We start from the raw sequence: 15,723 nt of genomic DNA, 5'->3' as shown, positions 1-15,723 counted from the left end.
CTCGCCATAATAAATAGAGATAGCTCTTACTTTTTCCTTGGAAATGCACGCTTCAAACAGAACAGTCAATGAAGACGAAGAAGAGGATGATGTGTTCTCCCGGCACCTATTTATACTATAGTCGCACCGGTAGTGAAGTCATGGCTGTCGCCAGCCAACATGTTGTTGGTGTTTTTTCAATGTATGCTTCAAACACGGGATACGACGAGGCGTTCCCCATAGCGACCCCTAGAGGACGCAGTTCGAAGTTCCCATGAAAGGGAACTTACATTACACAAGTATCGAGTTCGATACGTTTTAGTCACCTACTGAATTTCTTCAAAGTCAGTAAGCCAATATACAGCAAGCTTTATGTGCCTAAATGAGTGATTGGCTCTGGTGAGGCATCAAGGAAACACGTGTTATGTGACAATTTATGCACACTGTAGCATCATGGTACATTAGACAATTTTTTTATTTTAAACTATGCTTTTACTCAAAACACACTTTAAACCACCATTGAGTGCTTGTAATAACCTCCGATTGCAATCTAATGAGGGTTTTGGTCATATAATGTTATTTGTAGCCTTTTATAGCAAGCTAATCGCTATACCTGCTTAGCATTTCTCATGTAAACACCCTGTATTGTTATGAGTCAGAGACAGGGCGGTTATGAACGCGTAATATGATCTGTCTATGCTATGCATTTTAAAAAGAAAACACACTAGTGTAAGTGTAGCCTAGGGACATTAGTCCTGGGGACATCATCAGTGAAGAGAGGGCTTGTCTGTCTCCTGAAAAAGCGGACACGCTCATTTTACTTGAATAAGAGCTGCTGAGTGATTTAGAGATCATAAGTATGTCGCAGTGAGCCTCACATACTGACTTAAAACTGTTCCTTTTTACTGACTTAAAACTGGTCAGTGGTATCAAAAAAAGTATCGTTCAGGAACCGGTATTAAAGTCTATACTATATCAAAAGTATACCTAGCCCTAGCTGCATCTGCCACAATTTAGTTAATTATTTTGGTGAATCAGACACTAAAACAATAAACAGCTTTGGCAAATAAACCACTACAAACGACTGCAGTTCATTCTTAGTGAATTCCCTCAAGAAACTTCATGTTGTCATTGTTTTGTCTGTGCTCTTTCCCTGTCTGTCTAACTGATTGCCATTCTTTTGCTCTTTTACTTCCTGTATGCATCCATTGCTCTATTATGTTGTTTTATGTATATCTTTTCTCTTTCTCTCACTCTTTTGTATTCCTCTCTGACCCATTGGCTTGCTCACTGTTATTACCTCTATTTTCCAAAGTGCTCATCTCTTCCATTTCTCCCTTTGTCTCGTCCCCCTCCTTTCACACTCTCCACACTCTCTGAAGGAGCAATACAGATAAGCCAGTGCTCTGAAGGTTACAACATGCATTCAGCTTCAAGGACTCTTGCTGTCTGAGAGTCATCCTCGCCCTTGCCTACTACCTCACCAAGGAGCCAATCACCATCTTATTTCAGCTTTGTGCCACATGTTTGCTCGGGCCAAAAATATACTCAATGCAAGTATGCAAACGCGAATGCATGGTCAATGCATCACAAGGACGGAGTCCCCTTGTAAATACTTAATATGGTTCTGTGGCGGTTTCAAAGAAGCCGTTGGTTCCTGGCATGTAATGCCGGTGTGCTGATGTCGTCCTAGACTTCTTAAGTAGCTTAACCAGCAAGACGCCCTTGATTTACCAGTTTCACCGCTGAAAACCAGCAATAACAAGCCTGGAAATTCAGTCCGCTGTCAATCCTCCCCACTTTTGCAAAATTAAGTGCTGAGATAGTTGAAACTCCCGGTTCGTTTTAGTCACGGTGTCCTCTCAGGCCCTGCGTCTTCAAACCCAGCTCTCCACACCATCTGTCTACATGGGGAAGTGTCTCAGCAGAGCCCAACTCAAATCGTCAGTGTTCTCCAAAGAAGCTTAGTCATCTCTGATAGAACTAATGGAGTGGATTTTAACTGGCTCTCTAGTGGAGCTTTAATAGAGGATTTTTATAAAATGCTAGTTTGAAAGTGGGCTTTTATTATATTATATTAAATTCTATTATATGGTATTACAGTGTACATTTTTCATGGTCATATTCAGTTTTGACCGACATGCCAGCAAAGGCATTTGCTTGAAGGAATAAAAATGAGAATATATTAATGTTATTCTAAACCTATATTCTTTTCTTCTGTGGAACACAGTGTTGATTTTTGGTGATGTAGTCTTGCAAGCTATTTTCTTATATGCTTTAAGGTCGTTGTATGATACAACAAGTTTGAATGTGCGGAAGTGCAAATAGTATTTGAGAGCTACAAAGACCCGGTTTTTCAGTAAGCAATGGGTTACCGTTATGTATTTTCCTCGCATAAAGCTTTTATAGCATGCAAACCACTTTTATGGTGTATTTTTGTACTTTTTGGAGCTTGAGGAAACTGTCTACAATCTTTCACTGGGATTGAAGTAGGAGTGTTGTAGTCAAAACCAGTTTATTTGTTTTTAATTTCAGGTAGATTTGAGTAGGTTGAGTCTGAGTAAAAACAGAGACCTGAAGAAGGTTAGTCCAAATGCTCCAGAGTCCAAGACACGACCAAAACCATGAAGTTATGCTCTCAGACTTGAGATGGACTCCCAAATACTACAACACTGCCATATGTTCTTGTGTGTTGCACCATGTTCGATTATCCGTAAGTGCAAATGGGATTTGACATCTATATGACCCGGTTTTTCAGTAAATAATGGTTTAACATTATGTATTTTTCTCAGTCAAAGCTATCATAAAACTTCAAATATAGTGCACAAAATGTATGAAGGGACCTGAAGAATGTCAAGTCCAAGTCTAGACTGAGTCAGAATGCTCCACAGTCCATGACAAGACTGACTCCAGACGGACTCAAATGCCACAACAGTGCAAATGGGATTTGAGAGCTACAAAGGCCAGGTTTTTCAGTAAATAATGGTTTAACTTAATGTATTTTCTTCACACAGATCTTTTAGAAAACTTAAAATATAGTGGACTAGATATATGGGCCACTTTTATGGTGCATTTTTGGAGCTTGAGGACTCCTGGTCGCTACACACTTGGGATTAAAGTAGTGAGTGTTGTAGTTGAAACTGGTTCATTTGTGTCCGAGTCCAGGCCGAGACCTAAGTAGGCTGAGTCTGAGTTAAAACAGAGACCTGAAAAGGGTCAAGTCTGAGTCTAGTCTGAGCCAAATTCTCCAGAGTCCATGACAAGACCAAGACCATGAAGATATGGTCTCAGACTGAAGATGGACTCAACACTGACATATGTTCTTGTGTGATGCACCGAGTTTGGATATGCAGAGTGCAAATGGGATTTGAGAGCTAGAAGCTTTTTCAGTAAATAATGGTTCAACCCTCTGTATTTTCCTCACACAAAGCTATCGGGAGACTTAAAATATAGTGCACTAGATGTAAAGGCTACAATTATGGTGCATTTTTGGAGCTTGTGCATTCTTTAGAATTTCTCTATTTGTGTTCAACATTCTTAAAAGTAAAATATAATTCTTGAAAGTAACACTGAAATTGTCACTTCTAGAGTAGGACCAAGTTTTGTGGCCCATCCATTTTTCAACTTTTAGTTTTATTTTTAAGACAAACTGTCTGCTAATCATACACAGTTGGTATTTAGCTCACAGTCAAAGCTAATTCAGTGTCACTTTAAGATGAAATATACAGTAGATGAATATGTTGTGTCCTGATGCCAGCTATGACCATAAATGACCTTGGGAAAGTGGCCAGACTCTCTGGGGCTGCTTATGATTCCGGATGAAAGACAGATTGATTGTCTTTGTGCTTTCAGCATTGAAATTCAGCCACTGCATATCTTAAAAGAGCCAAGTCATTGCTAATGCACAGTATCCCTGTCTTTAAAAGACTGACTTGTTGGTCAAGCTCCCCCAAGAGAATGTCTCAATTGAAAAAGGTCACGTGTGTAAAATGAAGGCACTTTCTGCTTATCAGGAATACAAGGCTTGCTCTTTCCACTAAGTAACTGGATTTGAAAATGTAAAAAATAAATAAATAGATACAAATGCATAAATAAATGTCGGCATCAAGGCGGCTGACAACATCAAATGCACTTGCTTTATTCTTAGGTTATGGCCGATTTTCCCGTCTCTTAGTTTTGTGCTTAGTTTTCATATTGTGTGTGTGTGTGTTTTGTTTGGATCAATGCTTTTTCTAAATGTCACAAGTTCACGTCCTGGAAATTGCTTTTTATCTCAGAGTGCATTTGCAGTGTTATTTTTGCCCAAAGCTTTGCCCTTTCCTCTGAGAACAGGAGTTATCAGGAAAACTGCCAGCTCCATTAATGTGAATTAGAGGTTATCGCGTATATAGACTGTAGACGTACTGTTCGAATCAGAAGGGTCGTCTCTCTGTTGTGCTGTTGTTTAATATTTTTGTCATGGGATGCGAATGCAAAGTCAAAAACGCACTGCTGTGCAACTAAATTGATATTGACCAGCAGTCTTTAAAGCATCCATCATGTAACTAATAATCAATGCTAATTTCCATTCCTGAATTTCTCTATAAGGATGTAGCATTGTGTTGCTATGGCTGCTACGTTTCCCAGCTTGCAGCCCATCTTTGTTACAGCCTGTATTAGAAGTCACCTTTAGAGCAGGAAAGTGCGATAAGGCTTAGCTGGTGGTTTACTCACCTGGAATGAGAGGGCCTTTCTTTAATTTATGTCATGCAATTGAAAAATTAACCCTCTGTGACTGCTGGGGAAAATGGATAAGATGAGATTCACGTCTTTTATTTTGTCTGTCTATGTTGTTTTTTCTAACACCAAGAAATAAACACTTGTTTGAAGACGGTTTCAGACAACAGAGCCATTTTCTCTGTCAGAGAGGTTTTCTCTTAAAGGAATGTTTTTGTCTGATTTACATCAAGCGTTCTGCTGTTTTCCATCTAGAAATGGGTCTCTACTCAACAAATGAGGGAAAAGCCAAATGGTTAGAGCATTACATTTTAATAATTGACATGATCTAAAAATTGGATAAAATTGTATGAATTAAAACAGTATTGTAAAACGAAGGGGCAAAAGCAGAATATGTCTCTGGATGTTTTAAAAAATAATCATTTTATTATTTGCATCTTGGCAGATATGGTCACTATAAACTGTCATTGTATTTAAAAAAAAAAATGCAAATGGATTATTGCATTAGGTTTTTCATTTTTGTGTGAACTATTACTTTAAATACCACTAAAAGATAAAACAAAGTCCCTTTGTCTACACAAAGGGACTAAATCTTTACTTATATCCAGAAAGCAAATGAAGGGACTATGTTTCTGAAATCAAGCGAATACATAAGGGAATTGTACAGTATTAAAGTGCGCCTCATACTGTATGATATCTTTGTTATTTTTCTGCCGTCTCCAAACAATACTGTTTTTACCTTTGTCTTTTCTTCATTCTCTGCGAGATACAAGCTTTTTGTCAGTGTCTTACAGTGATTGGCATGTTTATTCTCTCGACCTGTTTTTTTTCTGCGCTACACTTCTGCCGATCTGCGGCATATGAGCCTGCTTGATTACTTGAATTTGTGAAGGTACTTACGACAGCGAAGTTTGATCCTTTCTTTCCTCATGCTTGAGACAGAAATGAAAGACAACAGGATGAAGAGATCCTCTCATAATGTGCTTTTGAGACTACAGCACCATAGAATTACTATTCATATCACTGTCGCTGTGCATGGTCTCAGAAAAACACGTTTTGAGCACTTTGTGTTCTGATATGGGGTTCTACATTTCGTTTTTCCATTAATAATTGCCATAAATTATTACATGGTTATTATAACTGAACCAGTGAGAACTATTACAGACTTGATCATCATAACATTTAATTTACATGAAGACAGTGACAACCTCTACTTCTAAATGATAATTAATCTACTCCGAATGGAACCCAATTCTCAAAGTGTAGATGTTTCTGAAGAACATGAGAAGTGTATAGCAGTGGTGCATAATGGGTCACAAACCAAAAACGTTTGAGAATCCCTGAGGTATAATGGTATTAAACATGGATGAGGCTGTTGTGAACAGTACTATCTGCTTGTCCTCTTCTGTGACAGGGCTGCGATCTCCCCGAGCAGAGCACGGTTCATGTGGTTCTGCCCCTGTCCACCTCGACCCAGCGCTCTGAGCTGGTCCAGCAGCGCAGGCTGGGCGGCAGGATGGAAAGCTTGACCCGACTCGACCTCAGTGGCTCCCGTCTGACCACCGTGTCTGAAGGCCTGGCTGTCATTCTGGAGACAGATGCGTCCAGACAGTGGAACTCCATTGGACACACAGGTACAGGGAGTAGGACTGTGTTTGTGTTGTTGTTGTTTTTTGTGTGTGTGTTTGAGTCAGTGTAGATAAAATGTATTTTAAGTCCAGTGGCAGCTGATGCTTTATAAAAGTGAAGAAGCACCAATGTTCCTTCTTAATGGAAGAATGTGTAGCATTTTTTTATAATTAGGTGTCTAAATGCTACTAAAGATGAAGAAATCAACATAGGCTCATTGCAAAAAATGTGCTTCTATCTACATAAAAAATAAAAAAAACTATACATACAATTCACTGCGGTTTCCAACAGAACACTAGATGCAGTAAAATACCAATGACTTTTCCCACAAATAATGATTGCAGGTGTAGATTATTGGTTATCCTTGCACAAGACTAGGTTATGACCTCAAAACATTTTTATCATAGTGCAAGATTGTTAATCCAATGCATTTTGACATTTGCATCACATATCACATTGTATCACACATCACTTTTCTCATATGGTAAACTTGCTTGGTAGCACACCTGGTAAAGCATTGAACTTACAATGCAGAGCGCTTGAGTATGAGTCCTGAAAATGTGACACAACATGCAAGAATCAATGTATATCATTTTGGAGAAATGCCACAACAGGCATGTTTTTTTCTAATGAGCCTGGGGTGAAAGAACTGTGTTGTAGCAATAGCCAAAAATTCGTTGTATGGGTCAAAATTATCGATTTTTCTTTTATGCCAAAAATCATTAGGATATTACCGGTAAGTAAAGATCATGTTCCATGAGGATATTTTGTAAATTTCCTACCGTAAATATATCAAAACTTAATTTTTGATTAGTAATATGCATTGCTAAGAACTTCATTTGGACAACTTTAAAGGTGATTTTCTTAATATTTAGATTTTTTTGCACCCTCAGATTCCAGATATTCAAATAGTTTTACCTCGGCCAAATATTGTCCTTTCGTAACAAACCATACATCAATGAAAAGCTTTATTCAGCTTTCAGATGATGTATAAATCTCAATTTCACAAAATTGACCCTTATGACTGGTTTTGTGGTCCAGGGTCACATAAATACATTAGTTTGTGCACCACTAAGGCTTTGGTGACCTCCTTTAGTAATACGCAGCTCTCAGAGTGAATGTTTTTGTAAGCGCACAGGTTGGTGAAGTGGATGCTGTCATTTGCCACAATGGCGGTGCTTTTACAAGCTGTCCTCTGCCCGCCCTTCCATTTTCAACCTCGCTCTGGCTAGCAGCACACTCGGCTACTTAGTCCAATCATGCCATCTCTTTTATCCAGCCCTTCTTCCTGTAAAAGCATTAGCATAATGGAGGAATCCTGCAGAAATCATAAATAATAGGGTGCCTGTCTTATAAAACCCACTTCGCTCGATTTATTGTCAGCCGTGTCAAGGTAACTTGTACCTCCTCGGTGCCCCATGCTTTTAGCTCTAATGAGAATGCTGCTCCCAGGTGTGTGCATGAGTGATTTAAACTAGGATGAGACAGACTGATAGGACAAGTCCTCTCTAAACTAAATAATTTGCCAGGAAGATGTCTGGATCGTCCTTTCTGGCTAATTGGATTGTGAGCTCTTTGCCCTGGGACTGTGGCGGCTTGTTGAAGCACTGCTGCACCTTGTTGTTATCCTCTATTTAGCGCTCTAACAACACACTTATGTCCCGCTCAAAACACTCCACAGCTGTAAACTAAAGGAGGATGAGAAGGAAGGGAAATGAAATAAAAGCAAACAAATGTCAGCTGAAATTCAGTTGCTCAGTTGGTCCCATTCATGCATTGTTAAATAAAGGAATGCACTGGATATACTTGAAGTGTAATTTCTGATACCAAACAGAATTAAACGTTATGTTTTTTTTAAAATGGTTTCCCAAACAATACTATTGTCTACCATTGTTTGGACAAACAGGTAATCTCGCAATCTTTTTTTTTTTTTTTGCAATCAATTGTCCAATGGTGGGTGAGTTCAAATTAAATATTTGGGTCAGTTAACATTTACCAGCTATAAATATTTCTTAGCAAGTAACTGTGTTTTCATTATTTATATTAAAATGTGTATTTTTGTCCCTGTGCATATTTTCTTGCGTGTTAGTGACAAATAGTGCAGGTCATGTGTTACTCACAAATGAGACAGTCTCCATCTCTCCATAAAACGCCACCTGTTAGAAAATATGAAGACACATAGTGAGTTTGACCCTCATATTTTCATTTTTGGTAGCTGAATGTGAGGAATATTTCACATGTGTTACCACAATTAATCACTGAAGTAAAACTTAGAACATTTGGACATTAATTAATTTCAGTAGACAGTATTTGATTTAAATCTCTCACATTGTTCACTGTATACCAAAGGTTAGTGATGTAAACCATGTGTTATGTTGTTGATCTTAATAAAGTTGCTGACCAGCTGATAATAATGTGACATTTTATATGCTTTAGGATGTCAAACAACAAATTAAATACTGTGTTCTGGGATAGGAGTAACTGTGATAGGACAAAGTCTTTTAACACTGAAAAAAAAAATCACATTTACTGTTATTGCATGCTTTTTGTGATGTTTATGGTTGTTCTTACAGAAGCAAAAGCCCACAGCAGTTTCTATGTGTTCTGTAAGACGGTCTGCAAGGCCATTCAGCCTGGAAAACTACGTGTTCGGTGCAGAGACTGCAAACAAGGCACTCTTACTCTCAGCAGGGTATGTATATGTACAACACATACAGTATATGAAGAGTTTGGTTCCAAAATGCGATAAATGCCATTTTTAAAAACATTGAGTTCCCGCCAAAATCAGTATTGTATCTGGTCGGTATTGAAAAGTAAAAAAAAAAATGTATGCAAAATTCGATATCCGCCGTGTTATTCTGTCATGTTTTCTCCCTATCTTTCCAAACAAACGGTTTAGAATCTATTCAAAATCACCTTCGATTATGAACGCGATATTGCGTAGCTTGTCAGTGATCTACGGCTCTGTGTAGTAAATGCCGCTCCAACCAAACGCACGTGATGGAGATTGACTACTAATCACAGAACCGGCTTTACTGACAATCACATGCGATTTATCGTGCAGCCCTATAAAAAAAGGAATAATTTTGACGGCATTGATGAACCTGTGGTGGTTTCTGCGGTGGGGAAGAAACGTAAGCTATTAATAAAATTAGTATTGACCAAGTTCAGAGGCTGTCATATGTGGATCAACTTACTTTGTTGTGTATTTTCAACAGTTTCAATATGAGAAATAACTTTTATATTGATTCAATGGATTTATTGCATTTTGGGGAAACATTTTAATGTTATTATAGCCTAAAGATACTATGTGAAAGTTTGAAACAGAAAATAGTGGTTTTCATCTCGACACTTTCTTGGTAATGAAAACACATTTTTACTCAAATGAATCAAAATGGATTTCTAGCATTTTGGAACCAAACTCTTCATATGCTTCTTCTCTAACACGTAGTCATAACCTGCATTGCATGGACACTTACTTTCTAATTCAAAGATAAATCATGATCATTTATTAGTGCCTTTTTTTATTTGGCATACAGAAGACATTTAGAAACTATTAATCTACAGTAGTTATCACTTTTTTTCTCGCTTTTATTTAAACTCTTATAAAGGTTATTTTTGGTATCTGTGGTTCCATGAAGAACCTGGAACATCCATGGAGCCATTTCATTACACAAAAAAAAGTTATTTAGATTATTTAAACGTTTCTTACAGTGTGGGGAAAAAAATGTTCTGTTAAGGTTCTTTTGGGAAACCCAAAATGGTTCTTCAAAGGCTTCACTGTGAACCCCCCTTGTGTGTGTATAACTGCCATTAAGGTAATCAACAGTAATGTACTTTTATATTGAGGAATTTGAAATGGGTTTCATTTTCTGTTTTTAGATTTAGAGTCATTGATGTGCCACTCATTTTTGTCCTATTAATTTATTACAAATATACTAAACATGCATTTCATACATACAACAACTTGAATTCACTACTTGTATGATAAGCACGTTATGAATTAAAATTCATAAATGGAGAATAAAGTCTATACAATAAATGCTATACAAATATTATTATTATATATTTTTTAGAAAACATTATTTTATTTTATATAAGCCTGGAAAACTATGTGTTCGGTGCAGAGACTGCAAACAAGGCACTCTTACTCTCAGCAGGGTGTGTATATGTACAATACATACAGTATATGAAGAGTTTGGTTCCAAAACGCAATAATCGCCATTTTTAAAAACATTGAGTTCCCGCCAAAATCAGTATTGTATCTGGTCGGTATTTAAAAATCAATTTTTAATTTTATGCAAAATTCAATATCCGCCGTGTTATTCTGTCATGTTTTCTCCCTATCTTTCCAAACCGCGACAAACGGTTTCGAATTGATTCAAAATCACCTTCGATTATGAACATGATATTGCGTAGCTTGTCAGTGATCTACGGCTCTGTGTAGTAAATGCCGCTCCATCTGAATATTTATATTTTATTTTATATTACCATATCAGGAAAAAATAGCATTACTAAAACCTGCTTATTATTGCTGTTCTTTAGTACACATTCATAAGTGTTTTGAGACAAAAAACAAACAAATAACCAGAAACAAAAAAATAACCAGACACATTTGCTCTGTTGCCCCAAGTCTCATAACTAACTAACGGTGACACTTCTTAGCCTGAAGTAGGAATACAGAACAGCACAAACCCACATCTCGCTGCCCCCACATGGCTGTCATAAGCCCCATTCCTCTGTAGTTCCGCCCGTGGCCTGTTTTATCTTTCGGTCCGTATGGACTTTCTGTCCCAACGTGTGGGCAGCATTCCCACCTCTCCGCGTTCTGCCGCTGTTTGGGAAGGCTGACTGACATGTCGCTAAGCTGCACCTGCCTTTTCTTTTTCTGCTCGCGGTGGTCTTCGGCGCTGAGAATCTGTTTGTCCACTGTCTCTGTGCCAGTGCCGCCCCATTCCTGAAACAGGTTCCAGCTCTTTTCATCTAAGTCTCTCCAGAGAACTTTCTCCAAATATGCTGAAGAGAAGAAGATGGCAGAGTTTACGCACTCGCTGTCAGAGCACATCATTTGGACCTTTGGAGATATTGGACTTAGCAGCACTTTCAATCAAATGCATTCATCTCCATCAGCAACTCCTAGCTTAAACATCCAGCTTTGGCTTCTTAAAAGATTTGTGTGCATGATATAGACACTTTTAGGCCAAGATCTTCAAATCCTACATCACTGACTTAGGCCTTTGGGGGGAAAACCTGCTTGTTATTGCTGTTGCGATTTTTTTTGCGCTTTGAACATTAATAGAAAATAACCTTGGCTTACATCTCTCCAGAACACAATTATGAAAAATACAGTTTTGACTATATTGCTGGCATTATAAATATCTCAATGTGCCCTAAGGCTTTAATTAGAAGTTTTAATTATAATGTTCAGGTTGTTCCCATTGCAATGAAACCCCCTGCCGCATAGATATTACATTACATTACATTACAGACTTAGCATTTCAGATTTAATATTTGTCATACATTGTGTATCAAGTTGAGCTATTCGGTTGTTTCCCCCTACCTTAAAAGGGTAGTTTGCCCAAAAATTGAAATTATTTAACCATTTACTTGCCTCATATAATTCTAAATTTGAATGTTGTCATTTTTTTATATAACACAAAAGAAGACTTTTTTGCAGAAAGTGCACTGGTCTTTTATTAAATGATAATAGCTATTTGTCAAGCTCCAAAAGGAACCAACAATGCCATAAAAGTAGTTCATATGGCTTGTGACATAAATATCTTTGTGTGATGAGAAGGCTGAAGTATAAAAACGTATTTCACTATTTGCCGAAAATCTTGAGAAGCATAAATACAATTAGAGGAAAAAGTATTGTATTCAAAGTCAAAGGCAATAGTGAAGTTAAAAGAATATATTATGAAGCCTCTATAAATTGCAAAAGACAAACAATATATGAAGCCTCGATAAATTGCAAAAGACAAACAGGACTTTTTTTTTTTCCTCTCTGAATGCCAGGATATTAAATTGCAATATGTCTCTCTTCCATTTTGTTTTGATTTTTTGCAGGGGCACACATAATGATACCTCATGTGAATTATCTGGTAATCATTGGCTGCACTTTGAAAGGTCAGCGGCAAACAGGGTCAACTTTGAGCATCGCATTACCACTCTTCACCTGCGTGCACAATGCCAGGGGTAATGCTGTGCCTTCATGCTTCACTCCACACAGTTCAATACACTGTGAAACAATGACACAGTTCACAAGGCCTCTAGAGTTGGCATTAATGACTATTTATTACTTAGATGTTAGTAGTATTTTGTACTTTGAGAAGTAATCAATTATTCCAGGCACTTTCCTCAAATAGAGTACCAAAAAAAATATAAACGTTTTTTTTTTTTTTTTTGTAGTTTAGGAACCCTGATTAAAACCCTGATTGATTGATTGATTGATTTATTGATTTATTTATAAATTATTTTTTATTTATTTATTTGCAATTTTATAGCAGTGAACATTACATTAACATGAAAATTAAATAAACAACAAATTAGTGTATAAAATAAACAATTAAGGAACTTATTGTGGTTATTGATAAACTAACACTATCATGTTTTTGAAATGTTTTGTGTCTTATGGTCACCAGGGCTGCATTCATTTGTTTAAAAAACAGCAATATTGTCAAATATTCACATTTAAAATAACTATGTTCTGTGTTTTCTAAAGCTGAATTTTCAGCATCATTGCTCCAGTCTTCAGTGTCACACGATCCTTCAGAAATCATTCTAATATACTGATTTGATGCTAAAAAAGAAATTCATATTATACCATTTCATAAGATTTTTTTTTTCTCCAGGATTCTTTGATTAATAGAAAGTAAAAAAAAACAAAACTGAATTTATAGACATTTTATTAATATAGTTTCAAACATATTTAATAGGTTTTGTAATAAAAACGTTGGATGTTTCACATGAGATATTAATGCTTTAAAAGTGTACCAAATAATTTGTGTCTAAAGTGTAACTACAGTTGATATTTTCACAAAAGATGGTTTCCTGTCTAAGCAGACATTGATGTCACTGTGATTACTACTGTGTTCCCTCCATGTGTTCAAACACCGAGTATTTGCTGTGTGTGCTTCAACCGTTTTCCCTGGATGTGTGCCATGTTTGTGTTTTCATTAACTTCAGATGTCTATAATTGAGTGCGGTGAATGCGAGCGCAGTCAACCAGTCAGGCGCTTTGAGTTGAATCTGTGTGTATCAGATGGGTCTCTGCTGGATACAGGAAGTAGAATCCTCACAGCTGGCTCACAGACACAGCCCTGTTTGTTAAACAATAATGTAATTAAGACTTTGCGGGACTGCGATGTTGATTCTCCTTCGTGGAGAAAAAAAAATGTCCTGAGAGGGTGTTGAGGTGAGACTGATGTGAACAATGCTGGAGGTGTGTTGTTGAATAATTCATCGGTGTTTTTCTCATTAATCATTTACACTTGCAGTGGCGTGTGCGTGTGTCCGCGCGCGTTTGTTTTGAGCGAAGTGCCAGGGGTCTGTGTGACCTTTCCTTGCTGTCTCTAGGCAGGTGTCTTCGTGTAATCTCCGGGCTCCTCCACCACGGCACGGCGGTTTCATCCCTCCGCCCTCCCTTCCCTTCACCCCCTCCTGCTCCCCCTGTGGGCGAGTAATGATTTTCTTAACCTTTTCTCTTGCTTATTAAGGGCCCTGTCAGAATGTTTAAATGCTTATGCTAATCAGGCACGGTCAGAGTCAGGCGGAGGAGGGACGTTGTCCCAAAACAATTATGGATGGAGAGAGTCTTAATCTGGCAGAAGGACAAGGAAGTGTGTGTGACGGAGGTGGCAGGTAGAGACTGTGTGATGCTGGTGATTTTTAAAGGGATAGTCCACTTTAAAATGAAATCTATCATTATTTACTCTCCTTTATGTCATTTCAAACCAGTATTGATGTTTTCCACTAGATTCTTACAAAAAAATTAAAAAAAAAAATTTCTGAAGAATCTTTACACAACTCTATGTTCCATGAAAGTGTTTTTGTAGATGTTTTGGTTGTTTTAGGAGTTCTACAGGCGTGATCAATATGAACTGTTGTTATACATTAAAGAGCTATGTAAATATTCTTCATAACGTCTCTTTGTGTTTCAAGGAGAAAAAAAAAATCAGTTTGAATTTTGGCCGGTGAGTGGCGCTAAAAGTTTAATGCTCAATTGCTATAAAAAATAATGTATCACCTACAGGTAGCTACACTAAACCTAACCAAAAGTGTGAGCAAAAGCAAACATGAGATTAAAACCACATTTTCTGAAGCAACCATGCCGTTTTATATCTTCTACAAGTTTTGAGCTCTTTTATCATGTTTTCTGTTTCATGGGATTCATGCCCAGCACTTCGAAATTGCAAGTGTAATGCTGTACTAGGTGAGCTACTGAGCAAGTTTACTATGTCAGAAAAGCTGTACATATGGAGCTGGTTATGTGATACAGCCATCAATATCTATTAGTTTAAAGGGGTCATATGATGCTATTTTAAAGATCATTATTTTGTGTATTTGGTGTAACAGAATATGTTGACATGCTTTAATGTTCAAAAAACACATTATTTTTCAAATACTGTACATTATTGTAGGTCCTCTATGCCCCGCCTCTCTCAAACACGTTGTTTTCAACAAAGCCCCCTCCTTTGACAAGCGCAGTCTGCTCTGATTGGCCAGCTGACCCAGTGCATTGTGATTGGCCGCATCGTGTTCGCATCGGCACGCATCGGAAATGTAACACCCCTTACCATAATCGCGAGCTTCATCTTTCAAAATAAATGTAGACAGAGCCCGAAAGGAGTGACATAGACATGTGGGGGCGTGTTAGAACGAGCCGTTTTAGGTAGGCGTGGTTGACTCTTAACTTTTATAAAGAATATCTCTTTGGATTTGAGACTTTAGTCTTTGCAACTTTACAGATCTTCTTTATGCACCAAGAGCTTGTAACACTCCAAAGAGAAAGGAAAACTTGAAATCGCATCATATGACCCCTTTAACAAATCGTGCACTATGTAAAAACTGTTTGAGGTCATAACTAGGGCTGTCAAAAAAAATTCGAATTTCGAATATTCGTTGAATTAAAAATAAAAATCCACATTTGAATGCAAAAACGTAGCGTTCGAATTTTAGGTGTGCGTTAAGGAGGCTGCCTCATCAGTGGCGCACGAGATGCGATGACGATGTAAGTGTCATTACATTTGAATGTTTTTGTTAGCCTATCCAGTTGAAGCCACTAGATGCGGCGCTGCTGCGTTGTTAATTACAAATAATGCGGGAAAAGAGAACATAAATGCGGAGAAGATTTTGTTTACGTCAAGACTGAAACCAAGCCGTTCACACAGAACGCATATT

The 15,723-nt window shown here is 37.6% G+C and overlaps 1 pseudogene; it reads left to right on the top strand.

The window, feature by feature from the left end:
* LOC107728797 (E3 ubiquitin-protein ligase parkin-like) overlaps nt 1-15,723 on the top strand; it is a 141,384-nt pseudogene that overhangs the window by 72,259 nt on the left and 53,402 nt on the right.

Source organism: Sinocyclocheilus rhinocerous, unplaced genomic scaffold, assembly GCF_001515625.1.
Source record: "Sinocyclocheilus rhinocerous isolate Xijiao unplaced genomic scaffold, SAMN03320098_v1.1 scaffold1809, whole genome shotgun sequence".
NCBI lineage: Eukaryota > Metazoa > Chordata > Actinopteri > Cypriniformes > Cyprinidae > Sinocyclocheilus > Sinocyclocheilus rhinocerous.
The sequence above is the reverse complement of the archived record's forward strand: the minus strand, read 5'-3'. Positions and strand labels throughout refer to the sequence as shown.